This window comes from Globicephala melas, chromosome 17 (genome assembly GCF_963455315.2).
Source record: "Globicephala melas chromosome 17, mGloMel1.2, whole genome shotgun sequence".
Taxonomy (NCBI): Eukaryota; Metazoa; Chordata; class Mammalia; order Artiodactyla; family Delphinidae; genus Globicephala; species Globicephala melas.
Window position 1 is genome coordinate 7,885,122 of NC_083330.1, and position 15,450 is coordinate 7,900,571.

The 15,450-nt window shown below is 47.4% G+C and overlaps 1 protein-coding gene across 2 annotated transcripts in view; it reads left to right on the forward strand.

Moving 5' to 3' along the window:
- CLVS1 (clavesin 1) overlaps positions 1 to 15,450 on the forward strand; it is a 415,580-nt gene that overhangs the window by 78,832 nt on the left and 321,298 nt on the right. For both annotated transcript variants that reach the window (XM_060287675.1, XM_060287672.1), the window contains exon 3: positions 5,275 to 5,388. The gene's annotated coding sequence lies outside the window, so the exon portion shown is untranslated. The remainder of the gene's footprint in view (positions 1 to 5,274; positions 5,389 to 15,450) is intronic.

Consider the following 15,450-nt stretch of genomic DNA (forward strand, 5'->3'; position numbering starts at 1 on the left):
GAAAATAGTATAGAGGTTTCTCAGAAAATGAAAAAACGAAAAATGGAACTACCATATGACCCAGCAATTCCACTCCTGGATATATCTGAAAATAACAAAAACACTAATTTGAAAAGATACATAGACCCCAATGTTCATGACAGCATTATTTACAATTGCCAAGATACGGAAGCAACCTAAGCGTCCATCAACAGACAAATGGATAAAGAAGATGTGGCATTTATATACATATATAATGGAATAGTACTCAGCCATAAAAAAGAACAAAATTTTGCCATCTGCAGCAACATGGACGGACTTGGAGGGCGTTATGCTAAGTGAAATAAGACAGAGAAAGACACATACTGTATGATATTACGTATATGTGGAATCTAAAAAATACAACAAACCAGTGAGTGTAACAAAAAAGAAGCAGACTCATAGATATAGAGAACATACTCAGGGTTACCAGTGGGGAGAGGGAAGGGGGAGGGGCAAGATAGGGGTGGGGATTAAGAGGTGCAAACTATTAGGTATAAAATAAGCTACAAGGATATATTGTACAACACGAGGAATATAGCCAATATTTTATAATAACTATGAATGGAGTATAATCTTTAAAAATTGTGAATCACTATATTGTGCACCTGTAACATATAATATTGTACAGCAACTATGTTTCAATATAAAAAAGAAAAAAATGTGTTGCTGCGTGTTGCTGCCCCGTATTTCGCTGGGATAACCTATGGTCCATGAGCGGGTATCACTGCAGCTCTGACTGGGCTGAACTGGCAATCACTTTGTTTCCTTCTGTTTCCCGCCCAGCTCCCTCACATCCCACGCCTGCTGTACCACCACTGACAAGGGGCAAATGAGGGCAGAGCTGAGAACTTTTTGACTGCGACGCTGCTGAATCAAAAATGGACTTGGTTGGGCTTCCCTGGTGGCGCAGTGGTTGAGAGTCCGCCTGCCGATGCAGGGGACACAGGTTCGTGCCCCGGTCTGGGAAGATCCCACATGCCGCGGAGCGGCTGGGCCCGTGAGCCATGGCCGCTGAGCCTGCACGTCCGGAGCCTGTGCTCCGCAATGGGAGAGGCCACAACAGTGAGAGGCCCGCATACTTAAAAAAAAAAAAAAAAAAAATGGACTCGGTGAGTCTCCTCCGACCACATATTGTTAGGGGTTTCAGGACATCGTCCAACTGTTGTCTTACTGGTCACATGCCCCGTGTCACTGGAGCACAGGTTCACAATTGTCATCTTAAGAACGAAGGAAAATCTGTCCTGAGCCGATGGGGTTGCTTGCGATATCTTCACAAAATAGCCTTTCGGTGTTTCTTCAATTAACACAAAAGGAAGTAAAGAGCACCAGTAACAACCACTGAAAATATAAAGAAGAAGGGAGAGAGAGCTACTTGGTTCCGAAGATGAGAAAAGTGAAAAGGTCTTTTGAAAATTCTGTCTCTGTCCCCGCCTCTGTCCCAGGTCAGAGCAGCAGCAGCTCTGGCTCTGGGCCTTTCCTCTCGCTTTTCTCTCTTCCTGGTCCCACGTTCCTGCATCCTGCAAATGCCATCACCAGTTATGGATTCCTCTGAGTGGTGCTCTGGTGGTTCTCGGTCACTCAAAATGTCCCTCCGGCCAGGGTTCATGGCTGTGGGCAAGGCCTGCCGGTTGGCACCCCCGCTTCTTCTGAGGAGAAGCAGGCAGAGGCTTTCAAGCCCATGGGCTGTTTGTCTGCAACCTTTGACTCTCGAAGGCCCCTTCGTTCTGCCGTCCTCTGCTCTTCTGTTTAACGGCAATTGTAAGTGTTCAAGGGGCAACCATGGAGGGGAGCGGCCTCAGCTAACGGGGCCAAATGACGAAATAAAGGTAGACATTTTCTCTCTCGTGCACAGCCCTGTCTATTCCAAGAGCATAAATAATGAATTTGAGGGGGAAAAAAATGAAGCATGAAACCTAAATGGAGGTTTGAAGGAAAGAAAATTTTAATTCTAGATTTTGGGGAAACAAAATTTCTGGTTGCAATTTTGAATACTCTTGATGGATGGAGTTGGCGGACGGTGACCACAGCTGCAGCGCAGAGAGGTCAGATGGCTTGCCAGGAAAGAGTGAAAACTCAGGGAACTGTAATGACGAGAAGCCCTCAAAGAGCTTTCAGGGAGCAGACAGACATGCTGGGAATCCTGGGAGCCACTGCAGTTAACATCTAGAAACAATCGTGGGACATCCTTGCCTGAAATACAGACCGACAGTGCAGTAGTACACTCTCAGTGTCTAGAGCATGGGCTCACAGCAAGCAAACAATCTGTGTAGCATATAAATGTATGCACACATGTATACATTTGATGTATTTATATATTTAAATAAATATATATACACATACATGCTTATACAGTGTACGTGTATTAAATAAAATCAGATGGGGAGGAGGGTGGCAGATCCCAAGTTTTTCTAGTCTCCATCCGAGCTGGGGAGGGACCAGGTTCCTGTCGTGCCTTGCCTGGCCCAGCCGCTCTCTTCCTTCTGTGTAAACTGTGCCACGAAGGAAAGGGGAGGCTGTCACCTTACTCAGGCTGCTACCAAGCTCTCTCTTCTTCAGCTGAAAAGAGCCTAAGATTTTTTTCTTTTAAATAGTATAGGATCACTTTAAATAGCCAGGTGGTCATGGTCAAAAGATGTTCTAATATTTATGCAGAGTTCATGGAAAGGAGCTCACAGCACTCTCAGGATTCTTACCAACCCTCAGGTGTTGCTGGGTGAGTGTGTGTGTGTGTGTGTGTGTATGTGTGTGTGTGTGTGTAGGATGGCGGGAAGGTTGGGAAGGCGGTGGAAGGAAGGCATGATCTTCTTTTTAAAACAAGCTGATAGGGAATTCCCTGGTGGTCCAGTGGTTAGGACTCGGTGCTTTCACTGCCAAGGGCTCGGGTTCGGTCCCTGATCAGGGAACTAAGATCCCACAAGCCGCGCAGCTTGGCCAAAAACCCAAGCCCAAACCCAAACCAAAAAACAAGCTGAGGCGATGAGCATTTGTGCTTTTGCATCGTTTCCAGTAAGAAAGAATCCATATAGTGCAGGGGTCCCCGACCCCTGGGCCTCGGACCAGTACTTGTGCATGGCTGTTAGGAACGGGCCAGCACAGCGGGAGGTGAGTGGCAGGCTACGAGCGAAGCTTCCTCTGCTGCTCCCCATTGCTCCCCATTGCTCCCCATCGCCTGCACCATTCCCCTGCCCAACCCCGCCGTCTGTTGAAAAATTGCCTTACACAAAACCGGTCCCTGGTGCCAAAACGGTTGGGGACCGCTGATATAGTGGACTCCTAGTTGAGTGCTCTGTCAGGGAGGACAAAAGGCAGGAGGGGGAAGGGGGCTGGTCTCTTTTGCTGGCCGTGCTGAGGCCTTAGTTGGCAAGGATTTGAGAGGACAGGCGGAGAGGTGCTGTGTCACGCCGGGAGGGCTGGCTGGCTGGTCCCCACCCACTCCCTACCTGCTTCCCACCCATCCTGGTGTCAACTTCAAGCTGGAACACCCTCAGCCTTGTTCGGTGAGCTTATTTGACTTTGATTCCGTAGCTGCAGTGCAATACCAGGATACCCAACCGAAGTGCCACGTGATGTGAGAGCTTGCCCTCGTGGCGCTGGCCCCTGGGGTGTAGGACGGGGAGGGGGCGTCACTTCTTCTCTGTGGCTTTTCGGGCCTGCCTGGTCTGGCTGCTGTCACTCTGAGTGGCACAGGAGATGGATCAAGGGACAAAAAGAACTCCTGCCAGGCTTGAGGTGTCGCAGGAATTCTATTTACTGTCCCTGCATTTCTGTCTGGGTCTGATCCTGGTCTTGGAGGGGAGTCAGTAAACATGACCCCAGAAGTCTTGGCGTGAAAAGAAAAAACCCACAACAAAGCAGACTTTTTTTTTTTTTGGACAGACTTTCCCTTTACCTGAAGTACAGGTTTGTTGACTGTCAGGCAGTGAAGCTCGCACAGGTAGTCAGTCCCTTGTGTGGCCGGAGAATCTGCCATCTGGGTCTTCCTTTCCTGTCAGCCCTCACCCTGGTATCTGTTTGCTCCCAGAGTGTCCTACAAATCACAATAAGCGTGAAAAAAACACAGATGAGCCCCCAAGGTGCTACAGCCTAAGGTGATTGGGAACACAGGGGACAGTCCTGCCATCCAGCGGCCAGTATCCTGGGGTTTGATGGGTGTTTGTGAGATGGAGGTGACAGGACAGCGGGAGGGTGGAGAGCAGGTGGGGGACAGCCAGTGGCAGCATTTCAGAGCAAGATCCTGCTCTAAAGAGCTTGTAGCCAAGCTTGTAGCTTGTAGCTTGTAGCTTGTGGGCTCTGGGATGAGCCGGGACCTCTGGCTGACCTGTCCATTTCAGCTCAGTGTGTGAGGCTGTTGGCCGGCAGTTACTGTGCAAGAGGAACCTGGGGCAGAGGACGAAGAGGAGAGGAAGCCACGTGGGTGAAGCCGAGCTAAGCAGAGAACGGATGAGAGGTGGGAGAGGCCCGAAATCAGAAATGAGAGTGCAGGAGAGCGGCAACGAGGAAGTGAGAACGTGGGGTTCTGCAGAGAGGCGTTGTGATTTGGGGGCGGAAGACCTGGGTCTCACCTCTGCCCTTTATGAGCTGGGGAGCCTTAGGAAAGGGATTTACCCTCTCTGAGCCTCCATTTTACCCTCTTGAAAGTAGAGCCGATAACCTCCGTCCTCTCTCCTTCATAAAGATGGTGTGAGAATTAAATGAAAACATGAAGACCTTGTAAGACAAAACTCATGCTAACACCCTCCTTGGCCAACCATTGGTTGGTTCAACAAATTTGGTTAAAGAAAGAAAGACACAGGGGAGTACAAAACAGAACATAGAAGCTGATTAATCAAAGGAAGCAGGAGGGAGCCAGGTGGAGAATTAAGAAAGAACCAGATGGTGATGGTGTTGGCAGAGACACCAGACTCACTTGAAGATGCAGAAAGAGTGATGGGGTCCAATGGATGAGCAGCGATACCCGTGCTTAAGAGCTCAGTGTCAGCCCAGTGAGTGAGAGACAGAGCCCGGAGCAGGGGGAGCAGGGGAGAACCCCCACGGTGGAGACGGCGAGAGAAAGTCAAACAACACTTGGTCTTAGGAAGCCTAAAGGCAGAGGCAGGAGGTCGCACACCGATGGGCAGACAGATGAAGTCATCTCGGGTGGGGTACAGTAGACAGTGAGGCAGAATGATGCAGGCTACCTTAGTTGAAATTTAGGGTAGCTGAGATCTTTATCCAAAATGGTAATCTAAGAAAGGGACGTATTTTTTTTTTCAGGAGAGAAAGCCTTCACTGATTTGCTCTGAATCCAATTATTTGGTCCAAACTGGAAGATGAATCACGTGTAAGAGAGTCCAGAGAAGGAGAGTCCCATGTACAACTCAAGAGGAGGTGGGTCAAGCTTCTGTAATTCAGTGTCATGAGAGGTACAGGAAGAGGCTCTGGAAGGAGGTGACAGCACTGTTTAGCCTTCCAGGAAGGGGGCCAGTGAAAATGGGATGACTGTAGTTGATTTAAGGGGTAAAAGTTGAGAGGCACAGGACAAGCGAGGTTGAAACGGCTTCTCTGAGAGGCCCTTTTATTCCCAGGCAAGACGTTGCCGCTGCTGGGTTCAAGGGGGGTGGGAGGGATGATGGATTGCCAATGAACATATGAAGAATGAGGCAGAGCAGCATGAAACCATTTGTTTGGGCTTTATAGATTTTCTAATAAAAATGTCAAGGTTTTTTCACACCATTTCGAAAATGTCATCAAATGCAAAACAGTTCTCCTTATGCCAGTGATAAAGGCTGCATTTCCAATGGTAAATTCCAGCCCGAGATGCAATAACAAAGTTTCTCAGGTTGCCTCCAAGTCAAACCAGGGGTCAGGGTCGGTCCAGGACCCTTCGGGGTGACTCTTCACAGTAACTGACCCCTCCCAATAGAGCCCAGAACTCTCCTGACTGTGAAGTACTGGGGGAGTAAGGCTTAGTTAGCCCAGCGGGAACATCCCTGAGAACAGGGAGCCATGTTTGGAGAGTAAAGTATGTATCTCTGAGCCTTTGACTCAGGCTTTGTCTGCGGTAGCCGTTAGAGAACCTCTCCGTGGATTTTCTTGTCTCTAGACTCTCCTTGCAACCTGCCTCACACACATCCTCAAAGTCCTTCTTCTTATTAATTGTTATTATTTTAATGCATCTTTGATCAGGTAGCAGCCCAGCTCAAAGACCTTCAATGGCTCCTCCTTGCCTTTTTTTGGTCTTCATTTTTCATAACATTTTAACGTAACCCAAGAAATCCAAGATATTATCGTTACAAAGTATGATCCACATCAGAATAAGGAATAAGATGTTTTATATCCTATGTTTGTACTGAGCTTCAAATCCAGTGTGTGTTGCATAGTTACAGCCCGTCTCAATTTTAAAGTTAAATTTTAGCAGTTATACTTCATCTTGCGTTTAGCTTTCGTAAGATTACATTTCTAAGAGAAGATTCACAAACCAAGTTGTCCAAACATACCTTAAAGATTGCCAATAACTGAATAGAACATCAGGTTTTAGAGTTGACTTTACACTAGTTAAATTTGAATCGAATTTTTAAAATCTCATTCTCATTGCAGAGTACCATCCCACCGTAGGGCTGGACCATTCACTCCCCTTTGTCTTTCATATTAAGTGCAAACTCTTTTGACTGGTATTCTACCCCCTAATTCCTTTGCAGCCTTATCTTCTGCAATTCCTGGGCATGGACCTCATACTCCAGCCAAACTCATCCAGCCTCTGTCCCCACCTTTCACATTTCCTGTTCTCTACTGCAGGGCCTTTGTCACCCCCTTCATCCAGGGCATTTTCCCTTCACACCGTCTTTGCCTATTAAGATCCTGTTGCTCCTTCCGGATTTATTTCAGAAGTCACTTCTTCCATGAAGTCTTCCCTGATTTTCTGAACTGTGATTCTGTCAACGGTTATTTCTCCTTCCTTTTTATCCTTCAAAGCACATCGGTGCCTCCAATGAATCCCCTGTGACCTGTGTTCTAGTCTAATCCGAGATGCTCATCTCCTTGAAATTGAAGTAGAAGCGGCCTCACACACTTTCCAGCCCCCTACACTCCATCAGCTGCACCAAAGCTTTCTCAAGTTGCCTCCTTGTGGGCCACCAGGATTAGGGAAGAGTGAAAGCTTTCCATTTAGAGTCAATTTTCTTTTGGGGTTCATCTCTGTTAAGTTGACTGGCTAAAAGGACCATACGTGGAAAAAAGAAAAGAAAAGCAGGGAGAGCAGCTGGATTTTGACCTTGGTCTGGTCTAGCACATCAGATCTGCTGCCCCACATTTGACTTTGGTAGATGTCTCTTTCCTGGGCGCAGAGGCAGAGGCCAGGAAGGGACTTGCAAATATGCTGTCTTCCGTCCCTGGCGGGTTCTCTGCAGCTCAGAGGAAAACACTTAAAGGACAAAAAAAGAGAGGGGGTTTCTGAAGGGACTCTGTTTCACGTGTGGGACTTCTAGGGGGGCTTCTAGTGGACCAGGACTCTAGGGGGTCCTGGTCCAAACACTTCCTCTTGGATCCTCTGAGCGTGAGGGATTTTAAACACCGGAAGGGCTTACTTCCATGATCCAGGCAAACACCGGAATTACAGTCTTTGACTTAAAAAAATGTATGGATCTGGGGAGTGGCCAGCAGGAAGGCAGTAAGTTCTATATGTACTGTCTGGAAGGCATAGGGGTCAGCTCAACAGGCCTGCCACCTTCTGCATCCCAGGAGCGATGGAGTGTTGGTGGTTGGATTAGCGACGTCTAGGCAAGAGTTTTGCAGTGTGCAGGAGGAAAACTTGGAGAAGCGTAATAAAACAGCTCCCGGACAGGATTCCCAGGGGGCAGGAAGCCACTGCTAGGATAACTGACGATAGCTTAGTCTGTTAGTCCAGAATTTGATGGTCTAGTCCTAGATCGACCAGTGTTTTATGGTAGAATCCTGAACATGTCCACCTCATGCCCGAGTTCTCCATATGTAGATGGGATTGTTGCCTGACATTTCTGGCAACCTGGCCAAACATTATGACTGATTTAGCTTCGAGCTTGAAAGCCTTGCACCCCCTTCCTCCCTCCCCCCTCCTCCCTCCCTCCCTCCCTCCCTCTCTTCCTTCTTTCCTTCCTTCCACAGATATTTATTAAATGCCTGCCAATGACCGGGAGGATACAGCAGGGATCAAAATAGTCAAACTTCCTAACACATGCTAGCAACAATTAGACAAGAAAAAAAATATTTTTTTAATAATAAAAAAATAAAATACTTATTTTATATATATATAATAATTATTGGGTATTGGTATATAATACTTATTGGGTAGTGATAAATGCTCCAAAGATAAATAAAGATGGGTGAAGGGACAGAGAGTTCTATTTGGAACTGAACAACGTAAAGAAGATTCATCTGTGGGGTGGCATTTGGGCAGAGCCCTGGAGGAGACTCGGGTGTCATTGGGGGAAGCGCAGTGGGACCTGCAGAGGGAAGATTTGAGTCAGGCAGTGTGCTGCCAGCTGTGTGACCCTGGGCAAGATGATAGCTTCTGTGAACCTTGTTTCCAAGGTTTAAAATAAAGCTAATGACGCCTACGGGAGATTAAAATGCCAGGAGGCCTGGAAAGGCTTGGCCTGCAGTACAAACTGGACCAGGGTGCATGCTGTCAGGCTCGCAGCCTGCAGCCCGGGTGAGCAGATTGCTAATCACCCCACTCTTCCTCAGGACCAAGTCAACCCTCAGTCTCTCTGGGCCTCTTTCTCAATCAATACAAACGGGAAACAACCCTTGGCCCCTCCTCAAAAGAATGCAAAAGGGCAGGTGAGGTAGCAAATGCAAAAATGCTTTGAACCAGCTCTTCGGATAAAGGTCTGCAGAGGATCAGAGCACGTGGGAGAGGCCGGCCCTCACCCCGCGGGACTTGGCGGCAAGGACTCCAGCACCAGGACGGGTCCTTTAAAAACGTGGGGTTTAGACCGAGACGGAGGGAGACAGATTTGCTAGCACAAGAGAGAGCTGGGAAGAGAGCCAGTCCCGGGGCGGAGGCGCAGCAGAAGGGCGGCTCCGGATGGCCGCCAGGAAGCAACAAAGCGGCAACACAAACAGGAAGCAGGACCGCTGGTGACAGGATGGGGCCCTGCAAGAGCCGGGAAGAGCCCGGAGAGGCGGCGGGGCCGCCGGGATGCTGGGGGAGCAGGCGGCCTAGGGCAGGAAGGGGCTGCCTCTCCGCGCGGGGAATCCCAAGTGAAATTGACGTCTCCATCTAAGCACGGAATAATGCACCCTCTTACACTTTTCTTAAAAATGCAACAGAAAGCTGCCTACTCTGCAACTCTCTTCCCGCCACCTCTGTCGGGAAAGGGTTTTTCTGCTTCCCTTTTACCCACTTACGTATCCACCTCCTCTTTAGTGAAATAGCATCGCACCCCGGGCCTGCCACCACCCTCTGCTGATTTCAGAGGCTCGGGGGAACCAGAGCCTACCTTATTATTGGGAACCTGCCGGTAGGGGCATCTAGCAGATGATTGACTCCCAATGAGAACAGGATCTGCGTCTAGAATAATATGAGTAGATTGCAGATTGATTCATGGGACCAAGCACGGAGCAGCCCAAACTCCATTCTTTCTTCCGTTCCATCTCCGACCTCCTGTCAGTCTCAAAATTGATAGAACAGCCTGAAGCCATTGAACAGAGTTATGTGGGCAATCATCTTTCTAATTCTTGCATATAGGTGCCAATATGTCAAGAGGACCCAGGCGAGGGGACACCAGGGTGGCTTTATTTAACATGATGACAAGCAAACGCTTGAATAGCAAGGAGCTCATGAGCTTTGCAGCAGCAGGAAAAAAAAAAAAAAGGCCCCTGCATGGATGCCTGCCTGCACTCCAGTAGCCCTGCACGGTGCAAAAAAGAGATTGCTAACAAAAAGGTTATTCAGCGGCTCCCCGAACAAATCCAAAGGTAACAAGTATGGATGGAGCAGATGTCAGGAGACTGAGCGCTATTTTGGAAAACTGCCGAGATATTTAGAAACAGCGCTTTCTTATTAACCCAAGCATAATGCTGAAGGTCCTTTAAGATAAAACTTCCCAGAGGCCACCTGTATTTGACATGGCGATAGGATGAATGCCTGAGTGTCCACTGATACTGGAAATGCTTTTAAGAACCAGCCTCAACTGATGGTTCTGGCACAAACAAATCACGAACTAATTTATGTATTCCTGCAGCTGCACCCCGGCCGAGGCGCGCAGGCCGATTCACAGCTGACTGGCGCTGCCTCATTCTTTGCAGATTTGGCATTTAACTGTAATTAAGATTTATTGTTCACTAGCTTGCAGGTCAGGGCGAGCATGACAGTATGGGTAACTTTTCTGTTTACTAGTAAAATGTCCGGTAGGAGGAAGCCTCAAACCTTCCAAGCAGAACTTGACGGAAATAAATAGCACCTCTTCACTCCAGGACTGGCGCATGACCGATTTTAATCAGACACGAGGGTTCTCTTTAAAGGAGGGCAGGGAGACATCAGAAAGAGCTAGTGAACTGTACTGTTGCTTTTGCCCCAGAAGGGGACGGGCCAGAAGCCAAATCAATTACTGCTGATCTTCTGGATTTGGGGAAGGGATTGTATGCTTGGTGTGGGAGGGAGGCGCGGATGGAGACCTCGATGCCGACAAAGGTTCTGCAGAGGCTGGGACCTGTGAGCCTTCACGGCCCCTTCTTGCCACCGAGAGGAGCATCATTCCTCATCTCTCTGCGCTCTCAAGGATGCCCTTGGACCAAATCAGATGGCCGGAGGGGGAGGGAGGCAGGGGTTCAGCAGTCAGCGGCCGCTCACCTGCTTTTACAGTCTGTCTGCTGAGGTCCTGTGCAGGTGACCCACGACACAGTGGGTGTGAATGAACAAACGGTCTGTAAGCAGACAGATGAAGAAGGACATCTCATCCCTCCTGGTTGATTAGAAGGCAGAAATGCTGAAGCATAATGTCCTTCAATTTTCTAGCATCTATAATTTATTATCTATTATTGTTTGTCCTCCTTGGGGTCTTTTTGTCAGTGCCTACGTGAAATAAAACATTACTCACATGAACCGAGATTTAGACCCTGATCTTGTTCTGTTTCTCTTGTTTCCTGACAGAGGACGGGAAAGGAAGAAAAATCCTCTGCTCTACGGTAGCACTGTTGACTCCAGAATATAATTTTATATGATCTTGTAAACTTCTCTCTTTGTATCTCACCCTAAACTGTACATCATTCAAACTGTGGCTTACAAAAATGCACACAACACTTCAGGAAAAAATTAAGGGTAAATGAGTGAAAAATTGTGTGATTCCTGGCATTTTCTTGTTTCATGTTGTCTATTAATATTTGAGCTACCAGTTCATGGAAGTTAGAGAGGGTTAGCTGTGGTCTGCAGTGACCCAATACTTCCCCGATTGCCTTAATTAGAGCACATTTGTTTTCCTCTTTACCAGAAAAGGATCTCAAGATTCTAAGAAGTATAAGAGATCTTTTGTTTTGACATTAAGAGGAGGCTGTAAAAGCAAGCATCTTTCCCAAAGGTAAAAGGGGGAAAATGGGTGTGAAATTCATTTTAACGGTGGAGAGAGACAAAATCTGAAAAAGGACTTAAAAGAAAACTTCCTAAATATTTTACCAACTGAAGGTGTTTTATAGTCCTAGATACCAGATTTCTAGTCTTGTGGAATTCAGTTCAATTACAGCGACGCTGAATCACAGAAGAGGAAAATACAGTTGCAGGAGGGTAGATCTGAATATTTAGATCCACTTGTTAGTGGTGTTTTAACCATTTAAAGGAAAGCCAGACCTCCGTTTCACTGAAGTCACTATCATTCGTTTGATTTTCAGATCTTGCCAGTTTAAGTCAGCCAGTTTAAGTCATTACTTGCCAGTTTAAGTCATTACTGTATCCCAGGGACACTGAGACAGGCACAGAGAGGTTCGAGAAGTCTCAACTTGACCATAAATGCAAGCCTAGTGTGCCGAGCCACAGGACTCTGGTCCTTGGTGATGCCCTGCAAGGTGATCTCAGAGAACACAAATGTCGCTCCACAGCGTCCCGAGTTGCTGATCTAAGCAAAGCATGTTGATAAACTCGGGCTCCGGCTTCTCTGGATGCAGACGGGCATAGAAAAGGACGTGGAGGATGCTGCAGCCATTTAGCGGACAGGACGCCGTAGAGCCCGCTGCTGTTCAGTCCAGACAACGGGAGGGGGAGAGAGGGAGCCGCCGTGGCTCCAAACAGGTGGGCAGCTGGAGGAGAGTCACTCTGCTCTCAGCTGGGGGCGGTTTGTGGAGGAAGGGAGGTCTCAGGAGCTGGTAGAATGATTTCAGGAGACAGCTTGACGAGATGGGACAGGGCAGGATTCCAGGCTCAGGGACTCCTGCCCTGAACGAAGGAAATCTTGAAGGAGGGAAGATGCTTAGCTGAAGGGGCAGTGGGAAAAATTCCAAAGACGGAAAAGGAGGACTTAGCAGAGCTGCTTAGATTCTCAGCGTGTAGGAGATCCTCACCCACTCAACACAATCACTGTTTCCCCATCTTTGCTGAAAACGTAATTACTTTGTTACATTGCTCGGGCATTTATGCTTTGTTTTTTAAGAATAATACTGTGCCCACATAGGTCGCCTCATTCTTAATGGAATGTTAAAGAATGAGACATGATTCATCAAAGAATGCCCGGAATAGAGAGAAAATGGGTCAGAACCCAGGGAAAATAACTCCATTGTTTGAAAATTTAAAAAATGTGTTTGGGGGGGGCGCCCACGGAATAATTCTTATTTCCTGAGACACTAAGCATTGGGAATTTCCTTTTACAAGGAGGAGAATAAGCAATATCTTCAAGGAAGGAACATAGAGCCGTCAGAGATTTTAGGGCGCTTTAAATAGATACTATGGAATTATCCCTTAAAAATGCTGTAGGAATGTTGACGCCTACCAATAGTGTGTGAGACTGGCTCTTTCCCAATGTCCTGCCGAGGAGTAGAAGTTATCAGTACTTATGACATCATAGGCCAAGAGCTGGTGTCGTGTTTAATCCTGACCTTCTCTGATCATGAGGATGAGTTCTATCCTAAATCAAAATCACCATCTAGACTGAAATCTCTCTCATCTATCTTGACCACTTGTAACTCTTCTGTGAATTGCCTGTTCAATCCCTTTGCCCATTTTTCTCCTGGGTTCTTTGTCATTTATTATTTTGCAGAAGTTCTTTGCATATTAGGGACACAAGATTCATGCAAAAGAATGCTCACACCATTGTACCCTGGGCTGCATTCAGTAGAACTACCTTTCTTTTTAAATTTTTCTTTTATATTGAAATAGAGTTGATTAACAATGTTGTGTTAGTTTCAGGTGTACAGCAAAGTGATTCCATTATACATGTACATGTATCTATTCTTTTTCAAATTCTTTTCTCATTTAGGTTATTGAGTATTGAGCAGAGTTCCCTGTGCCCTATAGTAGGTCCTTGTTGGTTATCTATTTTAGATATAGCAGTGTGTACATGTCAATCCCAAACTCCCAGTCTGGCCCTCCCCCCATCCTTCCCCCCGGTAACTGTAAATTTGTTCTTTAAATCTGTGAGTCCAGAACTGCTTTTCTTTCTTTTTTTTTTTAATAAATTTTATTTATTTATTTTTGGCTGAGTTGGGCCTTTGTTGCTGCATGTGGGCTTTCTCCAGTTGCGGTGAGCGGGGGCTACTCTTCGTTGCAGTGCACGGGCCTCTCACTGCAGCAGCCTCTCCTGCTGCGGAGCACAGGCTCCAGGCGCGTGGGCTTCAGCAGTTGCGGTGCGTGGGCTCAGTAGCTGTGGCTCGTGGGCTCTAGAGCGCAGGCTCAGTAGTTGTGGCTCACGGGCCTGGTTGCTCCGCAGCACGTGGGATCTTCCCGGACCAGGGAATGAACCCGCGTCCCCTGCATTGGCAGGCGGATTCTTAACCACTGCGCCACCAGGGAAGCCCCTGGAACTGCTTTTCTTAATTTGCCAATTTAACAGTCTAAAAAGGCCATTTCAATGTTTGTGTCTATATTTGTTCGCTTATTAATGAGATTAAACATTTTTCATATGTTTATTAGAAATTTATATTTCTTTTGCAAATATCCCCTTGCCCATTTTTGGGGGGGAGGTGCTGACAGTGTTTTTCTTACTGGTTTGTAGGATATGAACCCAGGGCCTATTATTCGTGGTAAATAATTTGTCATTCAAATTTTAGGTACTTAGGTGTCCGTGAGCTTTGTTCGCAGGGGGACTTCTGGCTCTGTGGACTGACTGGGGAGAAGGTGTATGTTTCAACACTGGCTGTATTCTCCTTAAATTTGCAAATCAAACACAATTCACCATCCTGACGATTAATTTCCTTTTGAAGAACACCCAGTCTGGTCTATATAAGAAATGGTATTTCTTCTTGTAATGTGGCTTTGACCATGTACCATATAACATAGTAACTCTGGCCTTCTTGTGCGAAAGGTACATTTGCTTGTATTTATTACCATTGAGCTGATGAATTACAATGCCTCTGCCTTCTCCTCTGTCCACAGGAGCTGGGGGCTAGGGCAGGGTGGGCAGGGAGTAGGGATCGGCAAGTAGAAAGCAGAATAACCCCCTGCGGGGAAGGCAGGGAAGAGGCGTGAACTTGGCCTCGGATGCCGTCAGCATCTTGTTCCCTTTGTCTCTGCCTCTTGCTGACTTCTGACTTCTGTCCTCGTCTCATTCTCTCCCTTGGTTGGTTGGCCTTCTTCATGTGTCAGACAACATCTTGAACTTTTAGCCCCTGGAAAGAGGGAGACTCTGTTCTCTTTTCATTGCATCCTGCGGAAAGCACTCTCGAGGGCCCAGTTTGGGTCAGGAGGAGGGATATGCCAGATAAAGTAGAGGATGTCCAAGCAGATGAGAGTTTCAGAGAAACAGCTCATTATTTTTTAGTTATAAGTATCTCCCCAAAGTTGCATGGGCTATACTTATACTACAGAGTTATTAATTGATTATCTAAGATACAAGTTTAACAGGACATCCTGTATCTTTATTTGCCGAGTTTGGCAACTCTAGTCAGGAGTCTGCTTCTGGAACAGTCAGCTCAGAGCCAGGGAGCTGGGGCTCTGTCTACCCTCACGTCGGTTACCAGTGTCCAGTGGGCATGTTCTCGCTGCTGCCCACTTGCCAGTGGTGGGGTGTGGTGTTCCCTAGACAACCCAGTGGGTGTCTGCCACACCCACCCTACCTCGACCGGCTGTCTCTCTGTGCGGCTGGCCTTTCTGCCAGCTCCCTCCCGTGACTCTGACTGCCGACCGCACCCCTTCTCACTAGCACTGTGCTCTGTCATTCGCTGTCACTGTTAACCCTCTCGGTCTCTGGTCCCCATGATGTGGTGTAAGCCACATGAAGAGCAGGGTCTGTGTGTGTGTAGGGGGGCTTCTTTAACGCCCCCTGACATTTC